The 19,395-nt window shown below is 40.3% G+C and overlaps 1 long non-coding RNA gene across 2 annotated transcripts in view; it reads right to left on the reverse strand.

The window, feature by feature from the left end:
* Positions 1-3,077: 3,077 nt before the first annotated feature.
* The window catches only part of LOC107180393, a 286,205-nt gene continuing 269,887 nt past the window's right edge, over positions 3,078-19,395 (reverse strand). For both annotated transcript variants that reach the window (XR_006212057.1, XR_006212058.1), the window contains 2 exons: positions 8,850-8,933; positions 3,078-3,275 (listed from right to left, as the gene is read on the reverse strand). This is a non-coding gene — a long non-coding RNA (uncharacterized LOC107180393). The remainder of the gene's footprint in view (positions 3,276-8,849; positions 8,934-19,395) is intronic.

Genomic DNA, 19,395 nt, shown 5'->3' on the forward strand with positions numbered 1-19,395 from the left:
CAAACACAAACAAAAACAAAACCTGGAGCTTCCCAAATGTAACAGTGCCTGGAATACAGTAAGCATAGTATTGCGCAGTAATTTGTACAGCTGAACGGATAACTACTTATTCATTTTTAAAAATAGGCTTTATTTTTAGAGCAGTCGTGGGTTTACAAAAACACTGAAAATACAGTGCAGAAAGCTACCATATACTCTGTATCCAGTTTTCCCTATTATTGACATCATGCATTACTACAATAAATGAACCAATATTTGTATACGAATATTAACTAAAGTTTATAGCCTATTCAGATTACCTTAGTTTTTACCTATTGTCCTTTCTTCTCCAGGATCCTGTGCAAGACACCACAGTACATTTTGTTCTCACGTCTCCTCGGGCTCCTCTTAGCTGTGACAGTTTGTCAGACCTGCCTTGTTTTTTGATGACCTGGGCAGCTTTGAGGAGTACTACTCAAGTATTTCATAGGATGCCCCTCTATAGGAATTTGATGTTTTACTCACGACTAGTCTAGAGTTGTGGGTTTTTTTTTTAAGTTTTTATTTTAATTCCACTTAGTTAACTTCCAGTGTAATATTAGTTTCAGGTATACAATATAGTGATTCAACAATTCCATACAACACCCACTGCTCATCACGGTAAGCGCACTCCTTAATCCTCATCACTTGTTCAACCCATCCCCCTCTCCTCCGTTACCATCAGTTCTCTATAGTTAAGAGTCTCTTTCTTGCTTTGTCTCTTTTTCCCTTTTGTTTCTTAAATTCCACATATGAGTGAAATCATATAGTATTTCTCTTTCTCTGACTGACTTCACTTAGCAATGTACTCTCTAGCTCCATCCGTGTTGTTGCAAATGGCAAGATTTCATTTTTTATGGTTGAGTAATATTCCAATGCCTATGTATATATGTACCACATCATCGTTACCCATTCATCTATCAATAGACACATGTGCAGCTTCCATATCTTGACTGTTGTAAACAATGCTGTTATAAACATGTACCCTTTGAATTGTGTTTTTGCTTTCTTTTTTAATTTATTTATTTTGAGAGAGAGAGAGAGCGTGCGCACACACCCACGTGCGGGAGAGGGGCAGAGAAAGGGGAGAGAGAGAGAATCCCAAGCAGGCTCCAGGCTGTCAGCACTGAGCCTGACATGGGGCTCAACCTCATGAACCGGGAGATCATGACCTGAGGTGAAACCAAGAGTCAGATGCTTAACTGACTGAGTCCCTTGTATTCTTTGGGTAAATACCTAGTAGTGCAATTATTGGGTCATAAGGTAGTTCTATTTTTAACTTTTGGAGGAAGCTCCATACTGTTTTCCACAGTGGCTGCATCAATGTGCTTTCCCACCAACAGTGCAAGAGGGTTCCTTTTTCTCCATATCATCACCAACACGTGTTGCTTCTTGTGTTGTTGATTTTAGACATTCTGGTAAGTGTGATATCTCATTGTAGTTCTAATTTGCATTTCCCTGATGATGAGTGATGTTGAGCATCTTTTCATGTGTCTGTTGCCCATCTGTATATCTTCTTTGAAGAAATGTCTGTTCTGCCTTCTACCTTTTTTTAATTGGATTTTTTTTAATTTTATAAGTTCTTTATATATTTTGGATACTAATCCTTTACCAGAGTTATGTCATTTGCAAATATCCTCCCCCTTCTGTAGGTTGCCTTTTATTTTTGTTGACTGTTGGCTCCATTATTGTTTTGATGTAGTCCCAATAGTTTATTTCTGCTTTTGCCTCCCTTGTCTCAGGAGACCTATCTAGGAAAAAGTTGCTACTGCTGATGTCAGAGAAGTTACTGCCTGTGCTCTCTTCTAGGATTTTCATGGTTTCAGGTCTCATATTTAGGTTTTTAATCCATTTTGTATTTATTTTTGTATATGATATGAGAAAGTGGTCCAGTTTCATTCTTTTACATGTTGCTATTCAGTTTTCCCACACCATTTGTTGAAGAGACCGTCTTTTTTCCATTGGACATTCTTTCCTGCTTTGTCAAAGATTAATTGACCATATAATTATGGATTCATTTCTGGGTTTTCTATTCTGTTCTATTGATCTATGTGTCTATTTTTGTGCCAGCACCATACTCTTGATCGCTACAGCTTTGTAATATAACTTGAAGCCTGGAATTGTGATGCTTCCAGCTTTGGTTTTCTTTTTCAAGGTTTCTCTGCTTATGTGGGGTCTTTTGTGGTTCTATATAAATTTTAGGATTTTTTTGTTGTAGCTCTGTGAAGAATGCTGGTGGTACTTTGATAGGGATTGCATTACATATGTAGATTGCTTTGGGGAGTATAGACATTTTAACAATATTTGTCCTTATAATCCATGAGCATGGAATATCTTTCCATTTCTTTGTGTCATCTTTAATTTCTTTCATCGTTGTTGTATAGTTTTCAGAGTTAATGTTGGGGAGTTTTGAGAGTAAGACCACAGTGGTCAAGTTTCACTTCTCTCCTATCATATCAAGGATTCTTAGTATCCACATGACTTATGTCTATGGATGTTTGACTTTCATCCCCTGGCTGAGGTAGTGTTCGTCAAGTTTCTCTACTGTTAAATTACTCACGTTTCTCCATTTTTCATATTTTTTTGGAACAAAGTCACTGTGCAGAGACCAAACTTGAGGAGTCTGGAGTTATGCCTCCCCCTTCTTAAGGGCAAAGTGTCTACATAATTATTTGGAACTCCACACAGGATGTATGTCTCTTTTCTCAATTACATTTATTTAATCACTTATTTAGACACGTATAGACTCATAAATATTTATTCTCTATTTTGGTTTTAATACAGTACTACTTAATTTTGTTGTTTAAATTATACCAGCTTTGGCCATTGAAAAAGTTCTTTCAGCTGATTTCTGTGCCTCTTTGACTCCCCCCCACCCCAATCAATGTAAACTCTTTAATTTTTTGAGTACTTTCTTCCTTTTCTTTTTAAAGTTTATTTATTTACTTTGAGAGAAAGAGTGGGATGAGAGCTGGGAAAGGGCAGAGAGAGAGAGAGAGGGAGAGAGAGAATCCCAAGCAGGCTCCATGCTATAACTGCAGTGCCTGACGTGGGGCTTGATCTCACAACCCGTGGGATCGTGACCTGAGCTGAAACCAAGAGTCTGATGAGTCTTTCTGATCCAGGCTCATCTTGCTTACTTCCTGCTGTGGCACTGAAGTCAGCAATTTCTTCTAGAAGCCCAGTTCACTAACCAAGATCTTGGTTCTAGCTGTGCACATTGCTATTGGGGTGTTGTTTCTTCTTGGTCTTCTCAGCTGAGAAAAAAAAATTATAAGTATTATGTATGTATCTGTATACCAACTCCTGTATATATGCATCTATCTATCTATCTATCTATCTGTCTATATACACACACACTCATGTATATACACACATGAATATTTCTGCCATAACCATCTGTATCTATATCCAGCTAGAGTTCATACTCCTATCTCCAGCTTTAATCCATTACATTAATCACTCTAGCCTCCTTACCTTGCTTATCTGTAAATTCCTGCTTAAACAGTGAGAAACCCAGCTCCCATCACCTGCCATCCATTTACTGAATTGTTTAGTTCCAGTATGCATGTCTAACTGCATGAGAATTATTAACCTGTAGCCCTTGGGGAAACAGCATTATCAACCTGAGTACAGTGCTTATGTGTGGTTCTTTTTGCCGTTAATCTTACAGACTCCACTTACTTCCAAAGTTACCGCTCTCAGCACCTTCTCCAGCTGCCTGCTTCAGCGAGATTGTCTTACACATTTGTAATACAGTTGGAGTCTCTTGTCACAGTCTACATTTCTTTCTGGGGTTCCCCTGATTTCCTAAATGATTTTTTTATGTGCATGCATTAAGGTTTATCCTTTTGTGCTGTACAGTTCAATTATTCATTCACTCTTCATCATCTATTCATTCCCTAGTCATTCATTGTTTACAGCACTCCTATCACATGCTCAAAAATAAGTTGAATTAACTGACATTTAGAAAATGTCTCTACTGGCCTTTAAAGTAGAAGAGAAAGATTAGAATCTACAGAGAGGAATAGAATAAACTCTACCAGAGCGTAGCATGAAAAAATTCCTGCAGTAAAGAATTAAAGCTGGCTAGGAGTCTCCTGGCTGCCACGCTGATGAAAAGAAACATAGCAGGGTCCGAGGACAGACAGATCCTCTCCTGGTCCGGAACACTGAGTGGTAGCTGTAAGGGCTCACTTTACAGTGCTGTGATACAACATCTGGGCCTGGCATGCCTGTGGGGAGTTGTAAAGTCCATATATATGGACTAGTGGACTAGGGTTCACTTTCGATCTACATGCAGACTCCCAGGTGGCAAGAGTTCAAATTCACCCTAAGGCCAGAGAAGCTTGCGTTTCAAATTCCTTCTGGTTGCTCCAGGGATCTCTCCCCTAGAAGCTCAGGAGAGCACGTGAGATTTGCTGCCACCACTGGTTAAGAGCCTTCATCATCACCATCATCAGGAGGAACATTGGAAGAGACATGTTACCCCTGTCTTAACAAAATGCTTGTATTTGTTCTTCCTCTTCGTATGTTCATGCCCACCTCGGAAGTCTTACCTGGTACCTGGTTATCCCCATCTTACAGATAAGTGCAAGGTCAGAGAGGGCTTGATTTTCTGGTGGCCCACAGTGAGGACAAGGTACTCAACCCCAGGATCCAGCTTTCTCCTGACTCCCCAGAGTGTTTCTATTTCCATCACCCTTAATGACTTGGGGACAGAACCCCAAATAAAGGTCATCTGACCCTGAGACTGCATCCTCATTTGTGATTCCTGTGAGAATCTATATTAGAGGGACTGAGATTTCATATATATGGACTTTACAACTCCCCACAGGCATGCCAGGCCCAGATGTTGTATCACAGCACTGTAAAGTGGTCCATGGCCGCCTTTGACAAAGAAAGCGGATGTTCCCTTTTGTCTTTCCAGGTCCTTCTTAGGTACCAATATTTTCTCATATCTCACATCATTTTTTTAAATACTCAGAAACAAAGAAGAATGAAAACTTGTGAACAGTCAGAGAAGGTTGTGTTCATTCCATTCCCATTCTGTTTGCACACACATATTCAGAGATTTTTCACTCTGATTTTACACACAAGAGTTCAAATGTCAGTAATTACTTGATACCTAGGCTTACAGAATATTCAAAACAGAAACTGGAAGAGAGGCAAGCAGGTATTAGAAGGATTAGGCATGAAGTATTTAAAATAGGAAACTGTCAGGGAATGCTTAGTTTGGGGGCGCAGTGTCTCGGCACCTCCATTTCTCCTGAGAGCACTGGTTCATTGAAGCACAGTGCTATAATCTGTGCTCAGAAAAATGTTTCCAAAATATTTTTTTAGGTACAAATATTTTAAATGGTGACAATTAAAAAAATGTTATTCAAAATGAGTAAAATAAGTAAACATTTCTGTATTTAAACTAGGTAAGCCTTAAATCTGTGGAAATCAAGATTACCCAGTATTACGCGTAAACTCAATCAACATTTACTGTGTATAAACTGTGCAACAGGAATTGGGGATAGAGAAATAAATAATATTGATCCCTGTCTTCAGGAAGCTCAACATCTAATTTGAGAATCTGTCCCCAGGGGTCTGGATTGCTGATGTTTTGGGGCATAAAAGGCTGATGGTTAAACCTTTCCGCTCTATGAGTTTTGAGGACTCCTGGAGGTGAGAACCACTGAATCAAACACTTAAAGTTTGAGAAGAAGCAACAAGGAAGGATGGAAAGAGGGAAAGAACACTGTTACCTTACTGAATTTGGGCAGATGGAAAAAAAAGTCTTATCCAAAAATTTCCACTCTGTGGATCCATATCAATTTAGCCAAATGCCATAAGTAAAAGGGTAATTTTACAAACACCATCCCCTCCATGATTTGTAAGTTAGCAATGTAGGTGTTATTTTCCCACTTTCAAGGGGGTACAAAACTGAGGCCTCAAGAGTCGGACCATTCTACCGAAGCTTAGGCTAGGGTAGCCAGGCATGGTTAGGGCTGGATGCGAATCCAGGCCTGTCCCATTTGGTGTGAAATCTCAGCCCTCTTCACTAGGCAACATCGCCTTCAGCCATAGGAGGTTGGACTGACGAGGGAAGTGTCTACAATGATGTGCTACGAAAAGAAAAAAAGAAAAGAAAATGCATCCTTAGGATTCCCTTCACAAGAGAGGCAAGTGCTAACTCCTCATTCATCCATGACTGAGTAATCCATCCCCTTGTAACATGGCCACTCCATCAGTGAGGGTTATAGTGCATTCCAGTTGGGTGGCTTGAGAGTTTAATAAAAAGAATATTTACTAAAGACACAGTGCCATGTAGCAAACCCACAGGACATGTGTATAGTAGCCCAAGCTGAGTCAAGAAGCAAGGGGAGGGAAACAGTGACTGGGATCTGGAGAGGGAGACCTGAGAGCAGAAGGACTTCTAACAGGAGCTGTGCCCTTCCTTTTGAGGGGGGTGAAGTCATCCATGGTACCCACAGTGAGGGAACCAGGGGAATAAATGATACCATCTCAGTCTTTTTTTTTCTCCCTCCTTTCAATCTCCTGATGGATTCCCCATTGACCCAATCCATCTGGAAGCTGGGAGGTGAGGGACCCCATGAAGCCAAGCACAGAGCGGAATGAAAAGGGGAAAGTACATCTGGGGAAGGAAAAAATACACCCCCCCCAACCCCACCGATGCTTTCCAACATGGAATAAACTTAGCATCAAAACATGTTTTTCCATCGGGATCAGAAGAAATCTCATGATCTGTGCTTGCTTTGGGAGCATATATACTTATGGTCTTTTTTAGTACAGCTTTCCAGGAGCTAAGAGTAATTGATTGGAAGTGGCATAGAGGTTGGGATACATTTGCCGTCTTCACCCTAATCCCAGCCTTAACTTGTCCCTTATTTTTCTTTGATTGGTTTGATCATTTTGATACCAGTAATGGCTTATAATTTTTTTGTGTGATTAGCTAGAAACCCAGCATAGGTAACACTTTATGGATTTAAAATATCCAGGGAGGAGTGCCTGAGTGGCTCAGTTGGTTAAGTGTCCAACTCCTGATTTTGGCTCAGATTATGATTTTGGCTCAGGTCATGAGATCAAGCCTGGTATTGGGTTCCATGCTGTGCATGGAGCCTGCTGAAGATTCTCCCTCTCCTTCTTCCTCTGCCCCTCCCTGCCCACCCCCCACTCTTACTCTCTCACTCTCTGACTCTGACTCTCAAAAAAAAAAAAATCCAGGAGACAGTAATGTTGTCATGAAAGTAGCAATGGACTTGGTTTTAGAAATTTTCATATCTTACAAACTGGGTGACCTTGGGCAAGCCATGTGCCTTATCAGAGTCTCAGATCTTCTCAGGGAATGTCACCAAAAAGATGTGACTGTCACTTAACCCGTGAGCTAGACCTGGGCACTCAGAGGTCCCTCACCCCTTTCCTTGTCCTTGGAATGTGCCTTTTCTGTTCCCAGAGGCTGCTCCGAGGACATAGCCTTGAGATTGTGACATGGTATTGAAAACACTTGCATGGTATACGTGACTGAGAACATTGAAGGCCTCTTTATAAACTTTTAAGATTTGGCAGGTAAGGTGCAGGGATCCATTCATCTTGCTGCTGCCTAAGACAAGCTTGCATGTAAGTTCCCATTGCCTATTAAGACCACCATCTACCAACTTGAAGTGTCCTCTTTCTTTGGCCTCTCCCTGCACTCCAATAGTGGGGGCTGGTTTCAGATTACACCTGGGAAGTTCTGGGAGGCTTACAAACCAACAGATCTCACTGGTGTGAAATAGGAATATGAAGTTATTTCTCAGGATGGTACAATTCTGAACAACAAAAATGTGGTTATATCACACACAAGAGGGATATGATTTTTCATATTACATTTTAGTGAGGCATTATAGTAGTTTAAAAAATCAACCTCTAGGTTGATAAAGACTTCAAACCTGGGCTCGGGAACTTCCTAGCTGGGTGACAATGAGCAAATTCCATAATCTTTCTAAACCTTAGTTTTCTAATTTATAAAACAGTACTAACTAGAGCACCCAGCTCATGGGCCATTCTTTACCTGTTCATAATAAACAGTAACAGTAACCATGGGTGTTAGTTATTACTGCCTCATCCTAGATGCAAAGGATGCCTTCAAAGCAATGGTCAAGTCCATAGTCCAGGTCATTCTTTAATGAAATAGCACTCACGGTGCCCTGGTATTCTTGAGGATGCCTTATCTTGCTGGAGACAAACATCAACAGTTAACATCTACCACTCTTGAGACCATAGGTCATAAACAGAATTAAACTCCTGAGTGCTGCCTGCTTCTAGTGTTCCTCCTGGATTTTGTTTATCAAAGATACTTTTGCTTTAGTCTCGTGATTTTCCACGTAAGCTGATTGAACTCACTCGCTTGGCAGTCAGATCGGCACATCTCCTGTTTCTGCTAATTTGCTAGTTGACCCTGTATAAACCACCTAATTTTCTAGGTCTCATCAAACTCAATAGATAGATAAGATATATAGATATGTAGATAGATATATAGATAGATCGAATTTACACTAGTAAACCCACTCAATTTCCATTTCAAAAATTCTGTGATTCCATCAACCATTCTCTGAAAGTAAATTCACTTATTCCTGGAGTTCCTTTATCACCCTTCATACGTAGAAAGTGTTCAACAGACTCAAAAGAACACACAAATATCAAGCACCTACTATGTGCCTGACACCAGATACGTACTTAATAAAGTCTGGATGTTTTCTGAAACAGTGTCTTCCATATCAATTCCCCAAACCAAGACTTTCATCTGTCTCCAACGCAGTAGAAGCAACTCACATGAATCTCACCTTTGTTAAATTCTGCGGTGGACCTAAAGGCTCCGAAATTCCATATGGTTGCACGTTGCTGAGCTTTGATTCATACTTAATTTCCTAAAATGAGAAGGGAGGATTAGTTGAATGAAAGGCTGTGGTATAAAGAGCAATACATATGTCTTCTTGGCTAATGTCTGCTCTTTTTCCAGTTATTAGAGTTAATGCCATCACAGGAAGGGAGCAGAGTTGTTTTTCCCCAGGAGAACAACAGGGGGAATGTACTGCAGATAAGAAACATTTCTGGAAACGGAAACAGAATAGCTGTATACATGACAGCTTGATCTGGGAAGCCTGACAATCTTCCCCCTTTCCTCATCTTTTAATTCTGATTACTGCCAGACTGAGATCTATCTATCAGTTCTCAATGCTCTTTGCAAGAAAGGTTTCATTGTGAAGGAGGGGGGCTGGCCTTATTTTTACCAGTAGAAGGCTATTATCTTGCAACAGCTGTTTATAGTTAACTGCAGCCCATACTTAAAGCCTGAACGCTGGAGCCTTATTTAGTGCCTGTGGATTTGCGGTGAACAGCGTCAGGCTTAACTCTTTGTTCTCCCTGGAGTTGATGGCTTCAGTGGGGATTCGAGATGGAGAGGGTCTTTAACAAAGAGGGTGGAAATAGATGGAGGGTTGCAGCTCACAAGTGGAGCAAACGGTTCCACATAACGATGGTAAATATTGAGGTATTATGATCTCTTACGGGTGTGCTGAGCACTTTGTAGGTATTATTTCAGTGAATTTTGACCAAAAGTGCTCTGATGTTGATATAGTTGTGCCCATTGCACAGGTGAATAAATGGAGGCTCAGGCAATGAATGCTGGGATTCAAATCCACATGAATCCAGTTATAGAGCCAGAGTGCTTAATTCCTACGTTATATTGTATTAAGTCTCCCATTATTCCAGAGGTGTTAGCTGAAGATGCTCAGTGCTTTGCACTGTGGTGCTGCACTATTAGAGAAAGAAAGTTTCCACCCAGAGGACTCTCAGGCTGGCCAGAAAGGTGAGTGAATACAGGTGATGCACTGCAAACAAAGAAAATCAGTAAAAAGTACAGAGACTTTTCAGGGTGGAGAGAGTAGATGAGGACCCAGAGGAATTTAGGGAAGGGGCAGAGTTTACTATATAACAAAACAAAACAACAAAAAACCCCACTAATTTCAAGAAGGAAACCCAGCTGCAAAAAATAAAAAATAAAAAAAAATAAGGAACAGTGCAGACAGGCTGATTTAACCAGAGGATTATTGAGGGGGCCGAGGGATACAACCAGAACCCCGGAAGCATCTTGACTGCCCAGCCAGGAACTTAGACTTGATTCTCCAGGATACGAGCAACAAGGTGGTCAGATGCGCATTTCAGAAGGACCACTCCAGCTGCGGTAGGAAGATGTTTTGGAGGGAGTAAAGCAGAGGAGGTGAGAAGAGTTAGGATGTACTGTGATGATCCAGGAAGAGGAGAATGGTGCCAGGACAGTGGAAATGGGCAGCGGGAACTGGATCAAACAGATGCATCGCAGGTAAGAACAAATAAAGTGGTGTTCAGCCTCCTTGCCTCACTCAAGACTAAAAAGAGGTTAAATTTTCCAGCAGGAAGTTGGAAGGAACATTGCTCCAACCACTAACTCAACCCCAAATGACATACATTCCTGAGGGTTACAATGCTAATCAGTGGCATTTGGCGGTGGTGGGTGAGACCATGCCAACAACACACACACACACACACACACACACACACACACACACACACACACAGTTTCATTTTCTCAGCACGTCTGGAATTTTTGTTCTTTGTTTGACTCCAACATCTTTCCAGATGACAAAGAAAACCAAAGATCTCTCAGTCCATTGTTAAGCACAAAGAGAGGCGAAGTCGGGGGTTGTGGGGGAAAAGTTGGCGGACTCCGAATTTTTATTCTCTGCGAGGAGGTTCGCAACAATTCACAGTGGGAGAGAGAGTGGCTTGCCAGAGGGCTCCATGTGACTGGGCTAAACTAGAAGAATATGTCAAGTTCAAGATGAAAAGACAGCCCTTGCAGTTGAAAAAGGAGCTGGGAGCTAATGGAGCTGGGGAAGGGGGCCTTTACAAAGGAAAGTGCTTATTTGCAAACTTGCTTCTCTGTAGCAAATGCTCCCAGGACCTCTGGCAAAAGGAATTCCTGGACACAGGCCTTCCCGTTGAGCCGTTAGTGATCGGCGGTTAATTACCTCTCGCCAGGCTCCCCTTCTGCAGCCAGTCCGTGGGGTGGCTGCAGAGGTTTGGGGTGGAGGTTTTGCCCTTTTAATTCCAACATTCAACAAAGTGAAACTCCTACAACTGCAGAGCTAGAAGAAACCTTACTTGTTCTGCTCTAAGTTCCTAATTTTTATAGTGGCAGGAGTCCTGGGTCAGACCAAGCAGGGAGAAAGGCAAAGCCAGCATGGGAGGCCTGGGGGTCTGTGGGTGGTCCATGAGCAAGGTGGGGCCCTCATGCCAGGAGGATATTCTAGGAGATCCTGACTGTCACTCAGCAAGAAGATCTGCCTTCATTGTAGGAAGTGGAGCGTTCCCATCATTTAGGCCCAGATTTGCTTACACTGGCCAGATGGGCTAAGGCCACTTCTTCTACTGCCCTTTTATGCTCCCATTCTTTTACAGCAAAATAAAACCAGTCTTTCCTGAGAAGAAAGTGCATTAGATTAGTCAGGACCCTGCAAAGATAGGTAAATAGCTAAGTGGAGATTTATTTTGAGGAATTAGCTGATGGGATTGTAGGCGCTGACAAACCTGAAATAGAGCAGGCTCAAGGGCTGGAGGTTCAGGTCAGAGTTGATGTTGTGGTCTTGAGGAGAATTCTTTCATCATCGGGAAACCTCTCTTTGGTCTTCAGGTCTTCAACTGATTGGATGGGGCCCACTTACATTAGGGATGGTGATTTGCTTTATGCGAACCCCACGGATTTAAATGTTACTCTTTAAAAACATACCTGGGGCACCTGGGGGCTCAGGTGAAGCGTCAATCCAACTCTTGATCTCTGTCTCACAGTTTCGTGAATTCGAGCGCCACATTGGGCTCTGTGTGGACAGCTCAGAGCCCGCCTGGGATTCTCTCTCTCCTCTCTGTCTCTGTCCCTCCCCTGCTCACACGTACTCTCCCTCTCTCAAAGTAAAGAAATAAACATTAAAAAAAATAAAAAACAAAACAAAACAATATATTTGTGTTTGACAAAACAACTGAGGACCACAGCCTAGCTAAGTTGACCCATAAAATTAACCATCACAGAAGGAATTCCAACAGTGTCCAAAATGTGTCAGTAGTCTCTATTGGGAGATCCTGGGGATGAAGTCCCTGTCTAGGGATTTTCATCCTTCCTCCCCTGACAAGAGTTTAACACATGCCATTTTAGATCTTCCAGCACCCCCACCCATCTCTTCATCCCTAATCGTAGCATTTCCTCATTCCAAAAGTAAATGTAAATAATAAGATGAGCAAAGCCAGGACTCTGCTTCTAGATCGTAGATCTCATAACTGGCATGAGCCCTTGGCAGGGGACTGTTGAGGAATCGAGAAACCCTAAGGTTATTTGGTGCCTTTTATCTCCATGACTTACTCATTCCATAACTGGAAGCCTTTTATCTCCCACTCCCGTTCACCCATGGTATGCAGCCTTCCCCACCCCTCCCCTGTAGCGGCCATCAGTTTCTTCTCTGTATTTATGGGTCTGTTTCTGCTTTTTGTTTGTTTATTCATTTGTTTTTTAGATTCCACGTATAAGTGAAATCATATGGCATTTGTCTTTGGCTTATTTCATGTAGCGTAATACCTTCTGGGTCCATCCATGTTGTTGCAAATGGCAAGATCTCATCCTTTTCATGGCTAACACTTCATTGTATATATACATCACATCTTCTTTATTCCTTTATCAGTGGACACTTGGGTTGCTTCCATATCTTGACTGGTATGGTCTTCCATATCTTGACTTGACTGGTAAATGCCCAGTACTGGAATTACTGGGTCATATGGTATTTCTATTTCTAATTTTTCGAGGAAACCAACATTCTGTTTTCCATAGTGGCTACACCAGTTTGCATTCCCATCAGAAGTGCATGAGTGTTCCTTTTTCTCCACATCTTCATTAACGCCTGTTATTTCATGCCTTTTTAATTTTAGCCACTTTGATGGGTGTAACCTGATAACTCATTGTGATTTAGATTTAGGATTCCCTGATGATTAGTAATGTTGAGCATCTTTTCATATGTGTTGCACATCTGCATGTCTTTTGTGGGGGGAAAAATGTCTGTTCAGGTCCTCTGCCCATTTTTAAATTAGATTGTTTAGAGTTTTTGGTGTTGAGTTGTATAAGTTCTTTACATATTTTGGATATTAACCCCTTGTTGAATATATCATTTATGACGATTTCTTCCATTCATCAGAATGCCTTTCATTTTGTTGATGGTTTCTTTTACTATGAAAAAGCTTTATCTTTTCATGTAGTTCCATAGTTTATTTTTGCTTTCATTTCCCTTGCCTGGAGAGACGAATCTGGAAAAAATGTTGCTGAGGTCAGTGTCAAATAAGTTATTGCCTGTGTTTTCTTCTAGGAGTTTTATGATTTCATGTTTCACATTTAGGTCCTTAACCCATTTTGAATTTATTTTTGTGTATGCTGTAAGAAAGTGGTCTGGTTTTCCCAGCACCACTTATTGAAGAGACTGTCTTTTCCCCATTGTATATTCTTGCCTCTGTTGTCATAGATTAATTGACCATATAAACATGGTTTTATTTCTGCTGTCTACTCTATGTGTCTGCTTTTGTACCAGTACCATACTATTTTGATTGCCACAGCTTTGTAGTGTATCTTGAAATTTGGGGTTGTGAAACCTCCAGATTTGTTGTTCTTTCTCAAGATTACTTTTGCTTTCTGGGCTCTTTTGTAGTTCAGTACAAATTTTAGTATTATTTTGTTCTAGGTCTCTGAAAAATGCTGTTGGAATTTTCATCAGGATTGCATTGACTATGTAGAATGCTTTTGGGTAGTGTGGACATTTTAACAATATTTTTCCAATTCATGAGAATGGACTATCTTTCTATTTGTTTGTGTCATCTTCAATTTCTTTCAACAATGGTTTATAGTTTTCAGAGTACAGGTCTTTGACCTCCTAGGTTAAGTGTATTCCTAGATATTTTATTCTTTTTGGTGCAATTGTAAGTGGGACTGTTTTCTTAATTTGTCTTTCTGCTAATTTTTATTAGTGTATGGAAATTCAACAAATTTCTGTGTATTAATTTTGTATCCTGAAACTTTACTGAATTCATTTATTACTTCTAATCGTTTTGGGTGGAGTCGTTAGGGTTTTCTATATATAGTGTCATGTTATCTGCAAATAATAATAGTTTTAATTCTTCCTTACCAGTTTGGATGCCTTTTATTTCTTTTTCTTTTCTGATTGTTGTGGCTACAACTTCCAGTACCATGTTGAATAAAAGCAGTGAGAGTGGACATTCTTGTCTTATTCCAGATCGTAATGGAAAAGTTCTCACTTTTTCACCATTGAGTAAGATGCTAGCTGTGGGTTTTTCATATATAGTCTTTATTGTGTTGAGGTATATTGTTTCTAAACCCACTTAGTAGAGAATTTTTATTATGAATGTATGTTGAATTTTGCATTTATTCTGCATCTATTTGAGATGTTCATAGAGTTTTTATTCTTTTTTGATGTGGTGTATCACATTGATTGATTTGTGAATATTGAACCACCCTTGTATCCCCAGGATAAATCCCACTTGATTGTGGTGAGTGATCCTTTTAATGTATCATTACATTTGGTTTGCTTGTATTTGCTGAGGTATTTTGCATCTGTGCTCAGCAGGGAAACTGGCCATAGTTTTCCTTTTTTTGTAGTGTCTTTGTTTGGTTTTGCTGTCAAAGTAATGCTGGTCTTGTAGAATGTATTTGGAAACTTTTCTTCCTCCTCTATTTTTTGGAATAGTATGAGGAGAATAGGTGTGAACTCTTCTTTAAATTTTTGGCAGAATTCACTTGTGAAGCCATCTGGTCCTGACTTTTGTTTGTTGGGAGTTTCTTTTTAATGAACTTAACATTTTTCTTGAGGTTTTTTGCTCTTTATATTCTTTATTCTTTAAGAAAACACAAGAGACAACACAAGGGTAGAAAATGTGTGGGAGACACAAATTTAAAATAAAAATCAAAAAGTTAGAGCTAAAATATTACTCTCTTATTCTAAAAAAAAAAAAACGTATCACTGTCTCATATTGTTTCTTTATACTGCTTTTGGCCTGAAGGTCAGTTTATGTACAAGGAGGGGAAACCGACTCCTTAGATTGGGAATAAAGATTTATACTGGGGTTTTCCAGACTTTAAGTGAACATATTCTGAGAAGCCCCACTATTTTTCTCTCTGCATAATAAGGGGTCATATTTATAAATACAGGTGGAAAGTCGTGGTATAGGTCTTTGATTTAGGTAAGGGGTATATCCTAAGAAGCTCCTTTAAAAAGTCATTCATGAATGCCTCAGTAGCACCAATTAACCCCCACATAATCCAGTAAAGCACAGCTAAAAACTTGGAGTGATACAACTCAATCTTTAATAAGAATCACTAATTATTATATGATGATAAATAAAAATAAGACCACCTGAAGTTTTGGGGGTGCCTGGACAGCTCAGTTGGTGAAGCGTCTGACTTTGGCTCAGGTCATGATCTCACAGTTTGTGTGTTCAAGCCCTGCATCAGGCTCTGTGTTGACAGCGTGGAGCCTGCTTCAGATTCTTTGTCTCCCTTTCTCTCTGCCCCTCTCCCACTCACACTCTGTCTTTTTCTCTCTCAAAAATAAATAAACATTAACAAAAAACAAAGACCACTTGAAGTTTTGGGTACTCGTAGGCAGGTTAAGGACCTTTGCAGGTTGAAAGGGTCATATGATTATCCTGGTGTCACAGTAAATTTTTATGCACAGGCCTCACAGGAATGACATACTATAGACCTATGAGGCCTTCCTTAAAAGTATGACCAAATTCTAACTTTCCTTAGCCAATGCCAAAAACATGAGACTTTTCAGATGCCTTCTGATAGGCATGACTGGCCAAGGCCCTCAAGTCTGTGCTTCTCCCTTTGTAGCACTCCTTGCCATCATGGTGAATAAATTGCTGGGTCGGTTGTTTATTTGATGGACTTTCTCCTCTGCTGGATGGTGAATTCTGTAAGGGCAAGGATCTGAGCCTAGTGTAATGATTGACATAACACTGGGTAAACTATAGCTTGAGGAACACTCATCAAATGAATAAATATATTGACCAACTAACCAGTAGCCAAAGTACTACATTCTTCAAGTGTGATTAAGCAGGTATTTTTATTCACATGGTCCTATCTACTTCCAGTTACCATAGACACAAAACTTTAGTTTTCCCTCTCTTTTTCCTTTCTTCTCTTGAGGTATAGACATGGATAACTGCATACTTTCAGGGATATTTAGAGGCCACCACATATTTGAGGCTGCCCCCATTTTCTGCTACCACCACTCCCCATGGATTAATTCTTGGAAAACCAATATCAGTGTGTCAGTGTTTGCCAACTACCCATCTTTTATCTTCCTTTCCTACAAGTTACTTCAAAGCTTGAAGAAAATCTGGTGTGTTTGTTACTTCCACATGGGCTTTTGGTTTTTCAAAATGGAGATGTCTGGGAGCATATATAAATTAAAGACGTTACTCAAGGCGCTCTATAATTTTATCTACATCTTTTAATTTGTTCTCATTCCTAGCCACTTTCCACCATGCCCTGAGTGCCCCAGCCCACCACAGCATAGAGATGCATATAGAGAAATGGTAACTAGGTATCAGGTCGTGAGGAAGGTACTGAGAATACATGGAGAACCAGACAGACGTGGTCTCAGCCCTCATGAATTTACACTTGTTAAAAGACAGACTGAGGCATATTAGAAATTTCAAGAGTTTATTTGAGCAAAAACCATTTCAAATCATGCAGCCTCAAACTAGAAGAGTTTAGGAGCCCTGTGCTGACAGGAGTCAGGGCAAAGACTTATACAGAGAAAGTACAGAAGCAAAGAAAGGAAATTATGTCATTGGCCACACCGTAAAGCCTAGTTGGCTGTTTGTGATTGGTTGTCCTTAGCATTTCAATTTTGTAAGTTTGAGGCATTTACAGGCTTAAATTTTGGTTTGCTTACTTAGTCCTCCATGGATTAGTGACTCGTCAGTTTCATGGCCTCATCGTTTAATTAATTTAACACACTGGATTGGGGAACGTAGGCATTAAGCAAGTATGCTGAGAATAATGCAAGTTAACAAAGAGGATTTAAGAAGTGTGATGAGAGCATAAATCTAAGAATTTAACAGAGTCTCGTGTGTCAGGACAGGCCAACTTGAGAACGTGACATTTAAGAGGAGAATTGAAGGAATGGGTAGGATTTAATCAGGGACCAGAACTGGGCTGGGGACTCTGTTACAGGCAGAAGAAAGAGTGGTTAAGAAGACCCAGTTTTGAGAAAGAATATGCTGTGTTCAAGAAAATGAAAGAAGCCAGAACACTGGCAGGAGAGGGAGAGTTCTTCTACTACAACATACATATAATTTGGTGTCCCTCTATCTTCCTCACTCTTGCATTCCCTTCATCTTGAATGTTATCCCCCTTCTCAATCTTGTGCATACTTGGTTCACTATTATTGTTCTAAAAGTTTGCCGAATATCTCCCCTGATGGAATCACTTCTTCCCTGACAACTCTGTATTCAAACTTCTTCCATGGTGCTCATTTATTCACGATTCTGCCATGTCACTATATCCTCCTCTACCTGGTGGTGGCCTCTATACACCTTATTCCCGGGACTTACACTGTGGCCAGTGCAGAGAGAAACTCAGTGCCTTTCCCAAAATGAATTATATTGTTTGATTCAGCCACATTCAGCGGAGAGAATACCCCCCCCCAGAAAGCATCTAGTTCATGGTTCCACCTAATACTGAAACACTTTCTTCAGCATTTCTAACTGACAACAGGCTTTCTAGCTAATTATTGCTTCAAGAAAGCCCACAGAGGGCAATGAATATAAGCTTCTGAGTTTGGAAATATCTATAAAAGAACAGATTGGGAGAAAGGTTTAATTTGGGTAAGAAGATTAATGCTCTGAGCTTAAAAATCATTAAGGAGATGTGAGGGAGGAGTGAACTTTGAATAAACAAAGCCAAATCTAATGAAACATTTCTGTGATATTAAAGGCAACTTAGGAGCCAAGGGACTAACACTGGGTTTATAAACATCATAGAGTCATAGATATTGTGAGCAGGAAAACCTGTCACAGTAAGATGTGGCCACGAAAATCAGGTCAGCACCAGAAGGTCTGAGAATATTCTAAGTGTTTCTGAGTGGAGGACTCAGGATCATTGAACTCCCTGCTTGGTCCTCAGACCCAGCTTGTACCTCTTCAGCTGTCCTGGTCTCTGAGGCCCTGTGTTCTTCTTTCAGGAGGTAGCCTACCCCCACAGTCCCTTCCACACTTGTTTTTCTTTGGGCTTATAGTCCCTAGCATGTGACAAGTGCACAGAGGCATGTGTGGCATCATTATGATAACAATAAAAACAACAACAGCAACAACAATAATGATGCTGTAATATACGAAAACTCTCTTCACCTCTGTGAGCTGCCCTTTTTCCCTTTCTGAAATGCGGATCATAACATTCATCCTTAAGTCTGAGGGCGTCATCAGGAAGGGGCTTAAACTGTAGTGAGGACACATAAAGTCACTGGAAGTAAAAGGAAGCATCATGTCATGATAGGAAAGCATCCGTCTTTACATAGATCAATTTGGCAGACTTCCCTTCATGTATATTCATTCATATATTCAATCATGTGTTCCTTCATCAGCAAATGTTTATTCCATGACTTAGAAAATCTGTCAATAATATGCCATATTTGCTACTTACCACTAAACATACTATCTAGAGTTGGCAAGATGAGAAACTTTGATTGCAAGTCAAAGCATATAGTCTTTTGATTTAGAGCTTGTATTTGAAATTGCAGTTTATTTGCTATTTCATATGACCTTGCATGAAGGAATTTTCTTTTTCCATTTGGCTGTCCTGGGGCATCTTGTCGTATCTCAGTGTCTTCAACTCAGAAATGCAACTGTCTATTTTTTTTTTTTTTTACGTTGCCTCCTGGAGCCACCCAGTGGGAATTTTAACTTTGACAAATAGTTTATATTTTATCTTAGACCATCCCAAATATACCTTCTAAATTGCTGGTATTACATCCACAAATATTTGTGGAATGTGGTAAGAAACAATCAGAAATGTGGTTTTATTTATATGGACACCATACTGGACCTTAAGCGTGTAATCCTAAACAAGGAAGGCCCAGCACCTGCCCGCCTCGGGCTTAAACTCTGTAAGGGAAGACAAATGTTGTGCAAAAAAACACAGTAAAATCTGATGAGTGTTAAAGTAGGGAAAGAATAGAGGAACATGTAGACAAATGGCAGAGACCTAACTCAGTGTAGGGGTCAATGACATTTAAT

Source organism: Panthera tigris, chromosome E2, assembly GCF_018350195.1.
Source record: "Panthera tigris isolate Pti1 chromosome E2, P.tigris_Pti1_mat1.1, whole genome shotgun sequence".
Lineage (NCBI taxonomy): Eukaryota > Metazoa > Chordata > Mammalia > Carnivora > Felidae > Panthera > Panthera tigris.